General features: G+C 35.8%; 1 long non-coding RNA gene across 1 annotated transcript; it reads left to right on the top strand.

Moving 5' to 3' along the window:
- Nucleotides 1–1,782: 1,782 nt before the first annotated feature.
- LOC104911157 lies at nucleotides 1,783–7,155 on the top strand. Its single transcript, XR_004159929.1, has 3 exons — nucleotides 1,783–1,946; nucleotides 2,104–2,197; nucleotides 4,388–7,155. It is a non-coding gene; the product is annotated as an uncharacterized LOC104911157 (long non-coding RNA).
- Nucleotides 7,156–8,003: the final 848 nt, after the last annotated feature.

The following is an 8,003-nucleotide window of genomic DNA, read 5'->3' as shown; positions in this document are numbered from 1 at the left end:
CAGAATCTGCAGAAGGAGGGAATTCTGGGGATATAGAATATAGGCATTTCCCTTCATAATGACAGTACAGTACTGTAAAAGTCCATCTGGGAAATAATGTTTCTTTTGTGAACAATTATTTTTGTGTGTTCACCCATAAAAACACAGTAAACTTCTAACATCAATATAGATTCCTATTTACAACAGGCAGAAAATGTATTCAGTTCAACATGCCCAAACACCTGCTAAGTGAAATGAAATTTGACTACTTGCAGTCATGTGTTAGATTTGCCTGATGCCTCATCTATATTTCATGGAAAAAAAAAAAACACCAAAAACTGGTTAATGTTATTTACACTTAAACATGTGTATGTGTGTAACTCAAAAGGAGACTTGAATGATAATCACCTCTGCTTTAAGTGAATTTATCTGTATCCAGGTGCTTTTTGGTCATTCTAAGCATCAGCATTCACACAGAACAAGTGGAACAAAGGGAGAAGAAACAGTAAGATATTTGTCTTTGTATGCTGCAATACTCTAAAAGCACTTTCAGCGCTTGTAATTCTGCTTGTGTTATCATAAGCTTATCTCATTTATGTAATTGTGGTGGTGAAGGAAGTGAGACCCAATGTCTGAAGATCTAATCAGATATTAATTAATGTATTGTACCAGTAGCTGTAGTGCAACAGAATGTAGCATATTCATCATTGTAAATAGGTGATTAAATTTATAGTATAATGTTAGGTATTTGGATCTTTCTTTCATACTGTTACTGTTCTTTGCTATGCTGACTGCAAAATATAATAACTTCTAAGCAGTGTGTAAAACAAAGTGCTCAATTCACTTTATTAAAATATCCAATAATAATTGATTTAAAGGCAATAAAATGTGTTCATTAGAGGGTTTATATTCAAGAAATATTGAAAGTATACCTAAAACTGTCACTTTTATTGTGAATGAACAGGATAATATAATTTGAAAAGAGTGTGATCATACTAAAGATTTGTCCTGCAGCATTATCTGATAGCTCGTAAAGTGCTGAAATTTAATATGATGCTTTCAGTCAGTTTAATTGAAATTTAATTGCCACTTTGGGCAGAAGGTTTAGATCTGATCAATAAAATATTAAAGATTTTGTGCTTTCGCTTGGAACAATTTCCTAGCCAATGCATCAAGTGCACCCTATGTTTTAGGAAATATTTGTTTGTTATAATTCACATAATGTTCAATATCACTTGCTTGTCTGAAAGTTTTAACGTGCTGCTCAGATAAATAGTAGAAATAATAAAGCCATAGTTGATCCATTTAATTACAACAAGATGAAAGAAATAACGGTCACCTTCAGATTCATGAGAAAGGCATTAATGTAAAAGAGCTATAAATATTTTGAAATGTCAAACCTCAGAAAGACAGAGTCCAACAGGAACCAAGCTGTAAATCAGGCACATAGAAGGACCTTGAAAAAAAGATGGTTCTTTGGTATTTTAGAAATAATTACTAATACAAAAAGGGTAATGATGAACCTATAAATTACATTAAAAAGGGCCATTAGAGGAAGATTAGTTTATAAAGCTGAGAGATGGTTCCTGAAAATTATCCTGCTAGTTATTTCTTCTTTTCATATTATTCACTATCCCCAAAATTATCTGATTAATGATAAACTAATTGATTGCTCCTTTGCAATTCAAATGCAGTGGCCAACTTTGAATCTCCCTTTACTGTAATCTGTACTTTTTTTTTTTTGGTAGTAGTAGTGTAAAGAGAATGATTTTAACTTTTTCTCTGTAATGTCTGTGGGAAACATTGAACAAAGCAGCACTACTACAGAATTCACCTGTGTGATTGGGTCAGGACCCCACTACTTCTTCTGCATATCATGTCTGGAGAGAGTCTGGTGCCTCTGCTCCTCCATCCCTTCTCTCCTGGATGTTCGTGTGGGACCTTGGTGACAGCAGACAGAATTGGAGGTAACTGAAATGCCACTTCCTTAATTTCCCTCAGGTCTTCAGCAATGCACTTGAACCTAAAGCCCACAAGGCACCTTATCAACACTATAGTTTCCTGTGTGAGATAATATGATATTTGACAACTGGGAATCATTCATAAAGGTTTTCATTCATTCAGATAATGAGCACTGCGTGGAACAGCAATGCCTGAGTTCAGCTCTGCCTTGTGAGAAATAGAGCAAGAGGATGGGGAATCGAAAATGATCTCATAGGTATTATATATTTTGATGGCAATTTTGTTTCAAGCTATAGTTTATTTGAATAAACAGTAAATTCCAGATTATGATTTTTACTTATGCTAGATACAGGCATACCTCTGTGGTACAGAGGTCAGTACTTGGCAGCATGAAAAAAATATTTATGTTGCTGCTGGTGACAGAAACACAAATAGAGCAGGATCTTTTTTTTTTCTTTTTTTTGCCTGAAATCAATGGTGTCTATAGTGCTATGTCCTGAGGTATGAAAAAGTGTAGTCATTCTTACTTCCTCTCCCACAGAAGTCAAGCATGAGTTGAAGGATTGACGTACTAGCCCGTTCAAAGCCCTTTAAAGTTTGCAGTGGTCTGCCTCCCCTTTCTGTATGGCTTCTTGCAGGAAAGGAGTAGAAGTCACAAGTGCAGGTTTCTGAAGATTGCTAACTTTCATAGAATCATAGAATGGCCTGGGTTGAAAAGGATCATAATGATTATCTAGTTTCAATCTGCTGCTATTTGCTGGGTCACCAACCACCAGACCAGGCTGCCCAGAGCCACATCCAGCCTTGCCTTGAACGGCTCAAGGAATGGGACATCCACAACCTCCTTGGGCAACCTGCTTTAGTGCATCACCATTCTTTGTGTGTAAAACTTCCTGATATCTAACCTAATCTTCCCCTGTCTCAGTTTAAAACCATTTCCCCTTGTCTTATCACTATCCACTCTCATAATGATTTCTGACTTCTGCTGACAGTGGTATCTCTGTCATTGTGAGAGGCAGTGTGAGTGTTAATGTGAGTGCTAGGAGTAATTTTGGTCTTTGGGAATTTGATTAGCATGCAGAACAAAATATCAACTACTATGACAACTAATTAATCTATCAGCTACATAACCTGCTAAAACCAGATATTTCCTTACTTTTTGTCTTCAAACAGTATCTCAGGATACTAGTTAAAAAATCAGCAACTTTGGCTCATACGTTTGAATAACACTGGAGGCAAGAGTATTGAGAGATGGGGGGAAAAAAATGCGATGGATAGAATTTGGAACTGAAAACTAGGAGTAGCATCATTCTTTTCATGCTGGACTATTTCTTCTCCATGCCTTTCTCCATCTGCAGGATGGGAAGATGATATTTCTTCATTAACCTGTCTGTCTAGTTGTGATTATCAGGAGACTGAATAAATTAGTACTCTCACAGGGTGTTCAACCTGGTAGCTGTTGCATAGTATTATTCTGTGCTGACCAGGACAGGCCTAGGGCAGTCAATTTTAATAATGCTTAGTTCTCCATTTGGCAAATTTTTCTTCAAGTTCTCCGGGATAAAATGCGTTACTCTGAGAATATTTATTGTGAACTCGATTCATTTCTGAAGCTAATGAAGGGTACAGAAGATGGGGAGAAGGAAACAGTAATTCCATAAGTTGCAGGGTGGACCTGGCAATTATCTCTCTGAGCATCAAAACTGATTACAAGGATTCATTCGCTTCTTCTCACTAAAGCAGTAGTGCAATGTCCTTTTCTTTAGTACTAAGAGAAAGCATGGTTGAAGCAAATGATTAATTTTTTTTCTTTTCAGTACACAGAACTTCTTTTATTATTCACTGGAAGTAATTAGGTTTTATTAAAAGTGCAAAGGGTGTTTTTTTTTGTTTTGTTTTGTTTTTTTTTAAGTTCCATTGGTTAAAAACCCAATCAGAAAACTCCCAAAATCCTTACTGCAGGGTCTTGGAAATTTGACAAGAACTAGATATGGCTTTGGCTTGGATAACTAGGAAGATAAAATATGTGTCTGATACTCTGTTCTGAACAAACTTTTTTTTTTTTCCAACCTTTTTGGGATGGTTGCACTAGTCCTACTTTTTTCAGACCACTTGTAAAAAGTGCTGTGTATCAGCTTGCATGGTATTGACTGTCTTTTCTCTAGGCTAAATTACAGACCTTAATAGATTTAAACCTTCTCCTCTGAAAAGATTTTTTTTTTTTGTATACACTCAAGTTGCATTGTATTTTAGACAAAAATGATTCCTTCATTTGTTCCTGAACTTTCTCATTACCCCCACCTCAAGGATACATTTGTCACCTGGAAGACACTAAAATTAGTGTCACCTCTCCTCTGTATTGACGGTAGAGGATTAAAATGGTTGTGCTGAAGCATCTTGTATTTTCTCTTCTTCCTCTAATTTATCACAACCACATATTCCACAGGAAGTTGAAGTGGGGGGAGAGAATGGAGGAAGGATGCCCAGCTGATAGACAGCACCTCTACCTTGCAGAAGATTCATTCCACTGCACATTTTGAATCTGCTGACAAGAAACTTGCAGTGCAAGTAATCAGAGCCTTCACAAGATTGATTTTGTCCCCTGCTGGTATATGGCATACGGGGGGAAAAAGGTTCTCATCTCTCAGTGTAATCTTAACTATTTAGAAGCCATTATTGCAGGATTACAAATCATTTGTACCTTTCTTGTGCAACTTTGTTATTTATTAGCAAGTCCAGCAAATTAGTCAGGTAATATCATATAGGGTTCCAGTCCTGAAGCTCTGTCTCAAGTGTGTTGCTGGATTATTCCCTCAATTTGCAAATGCTAGTAAACCTATGAAGTTCCATAAACAATACTAATATTGCTGAGTGCAAATATTTAGCATTTTTTTCTATTTTTCCTAATTGCAGAGAGGGCTTAGCAAACGTTGCATGTGTAGCTCACTTTTCAAAGTGACTCGATAAAATTGCAGATGTATTATGTCCTAGGTTTGTAAAAAATGCTTAAAGACAACTTGTCATAGAGAATAAATTGAATCTACTACCTATACAGCTCTGGAAGGGAAGACGTATGGGGGGGAAAAAAAAGAGAAGCGTGAGATTTATCTGATGTTTGGTTGATGTACGGCTGTATAAAATCTTAAGTAATACAGATAATGCCAGACAATATTGCAACATATATTTTCACTTGAATGTTATAAGACAATAAGGCATAAATGGAAATTAAAGGGAAAAAATCTGAATGGTTGTCAGGGAACACTTCTTCATTCAGAGAATCATAAACATATGGAATGGTGTGTCAGGCAAAGTTCTGAGATAAGAAGGGAGTAATTACAAAATGGATTTATATCCTGAGGTATAAAGTACAGACAATGGAAAAGAGCTTTAAGTCACATGATTTTTAACCCTCACTAAAAGTTAACCCTCGCTGAAAAGAAGTGCTCATGATGATCATATTTAATAGGTTCCATCCAATCTATTGCAGTTTTCCTTTTCTTTGATCACTAATGGAAAATAGACATATGTAAGTTGTCTCATTCACACTCACTGTGTACTTTTAATGCATATCTGTATATCAAAATTAAATCATAGAAATTGATATGTTCCATAGCTCTATCCATACTGAAATTACTTGGTCATGTAAAAATAATGGCTACTTAAAGCATATGAATTCTTGATACTGGAAAATACTCAAATTGATTCTTCTGAAGCGATGTGGAAAAATAAATAATTTCAATTGATAAATGTATTAAAAAAACACCATCCAGGGCAAATAAAATCAATAAACATATTTTCATGTGTAAAACAGGTAATTAGAGGAACAGTTACACAAAAATACAAAATAAAACAACTTGCCATTGCTATTCTAAGGGAGAGTGGGGATAGCAAGGACTCAGTCTTTAAACCACTTCAAGAAATTCAGATAGGAGGAAAAACTTTTGTAGGACATTTAGTGTTGAGACTGGGGACTGTGATAGTGAATTCACAGAATCCAGTTTACTCATTATCTCCCAATTTGTATATGCACAGGCTGGAGTTAATTGGTTAGGAGAGGGGTCAATCTGTAGCCTTCACATGTAACTGGCAAATCCAATTAGAGGTGTGCTCAGTGGATTACCTCTTTCTCTGTCATCTCATTACTTTCCAGTCTTACTGTTGTCTTCAATGGACTGAACTCGCTATGTTTACCTCAGATACTTTTCCTTGGACAAGCAAAGAGAAATTGAAGTGTACTATCTAAAGGTCATGATAATACATGTATCTAAATGTTATGTAAAATATATCCAAATTTCAGAATGTTTTTCTAAGCTTTCAGTCTAGTCTATGTTGCTATGCTGTGAGGCTGCATCTTGGATGTATAAGGCCTACCACAAAGGTGAGGTACCAATGAATAATGTATGGATGTTAGTGTAAAGACAATCTTCTCTTTAATGTAGAAGTGATCCTACAATGCATGAAGAATTACTATGGTGTATAAAAATCACTATCTTTCAACTATAGCCACTTGTCTAGGACTCTGAGACAATGAGCATACTGACTGGAATTGCCCTTTGTCCAGACAGTAGCTTCAGAAATCCTTGCTAAATGGGTGACTTTATTTTCTACCTAACAAAAATTGGGGTGAAATATAGAAACAGAACAGGAAGATCTCTTAGCCTATCCTATGTTAAATAAAAGTGAAGAAAAATGAATCTTAGTAAAAGGCTTTTGTTGTGGTCCTTGAAAAGGAAAAAAAAACCCCATATTTTTCAGGGGAAAGAAATTGTCCAGTAAGACAGCTAACTCATGCTAATGAGCAAATCCCGTGATTAACATAGGAAAGAACTAGATTTAACAAAGACAGCATGTACAGTGTCTGTACCTATCACTAAGACATCATCAGTCATTGTTATCCCATAAGACTGTAGAAAAAATCTGTGCTTAAAACAGCGTGACAGGAATCAAAGACACCTGTATTATCAAAACGTGACTAAGCTTACTCCAATGTTATCTCTCAAATACCTGTGGCAAAATTGGAGACAGATTTCAGCACTGCTTTTTAACAAGTAGTGAAGGGCAAGGGTCCAACAAGTAAATTATTGGGTGTAATTCCCCTAGCATTTCAAGACTTCATCAAGGAAAAGGCTGAAACTCAATCAAGGAAGCAGCAATGTTCAGTCATAGTTTGACTCTGCTCAACTTCCTCAGTGCAGATTCAAGTATTTAAAAAAAGTAATATAAATAGAATGCCTTACTGGAGAACTGTTAACTCTGAAATCAAGCTAAGGAAGTCACTCTGTCTCATCCTTCCATTTGAATGGTTCTACTGGACAAGATATTGCTGGGGGTATGGCTAATAATAGGCTTCTTACTTCCACTATTATTGAATGAAGGGTAAAAATTTTTTAGACAGCAATCTGAGCTTTTGACATCAGTAGGAATTTGGTGCATAAGTAGCCTTTAAAATGGTAGACATTATCAATATTTTAAAAGGTTGCTTATGCATTTCTTACATTTTCTTACAAATAAATGTTTTATTGTTTAGTTTGAAGCTTTGCTTGATAAGTTTTGCTGTGAATATGTTATTTATTTGGATGTTGATAGTGAAAGATCAGTAGAATCGTTTTTTAGATGGGAAATATGGGCTAAATTTAGATGGGACTTAACATTTATCTAACAAAATGGTAGCAATGTTTCAAGGCTTCGGAACTGAAGAACTGAAAGTTTAAATTGTGGTTGAGAGACTGAGGTCCTTCACAATTCCATGAGTGGTAATCTTTTTCTTAAAAATAAAACACAAGGATAAATATGTCCCAAAACGGAATTAGAAATCAGAGACCCCACTCAAAATTTTGATTAAGCATAAGACTACTAGAATGAAGACTAAGTGCAGATATAGCCAAATGGGCATCCCATTGTCAATCTCCAGTATAAAAGTGATAATTGAGTTGTGGTTTCTTTACAAATTATATATGACAAATCATAGAATGGCTTCGGTTGGAAGGGACCCCAAGGATCATCAAGTTCCGAACTCCCTGTCACAGGCAGGGCCACTGACCTCCAGGTCTGGTGCTAGACCA

The sequence above is a fragment of the Meleagris gallopavo genome, chromosome 5, assembly GCF_000146605.3.
Source record: "Meleagris gallopavo isolate NT-WF06-2002-E0010 breed Aviagen turkey brand Nicholas breeding stock chromosome 5, Turkey_5.1, whole genome shotgun sequence".
In the NCBI taxonomy this organism is placed as follows: domain Eukaryota; kingdom Metazoa; phylum Chordata; class Aves; order Galliformes; family Phasianidae; genus Meleagris; species Meleagris gallopavo.
Note: the sequence above shows the minus strand (reverse complement) of the source record. Positions and strands in the feature narration are given on the sequence as shown.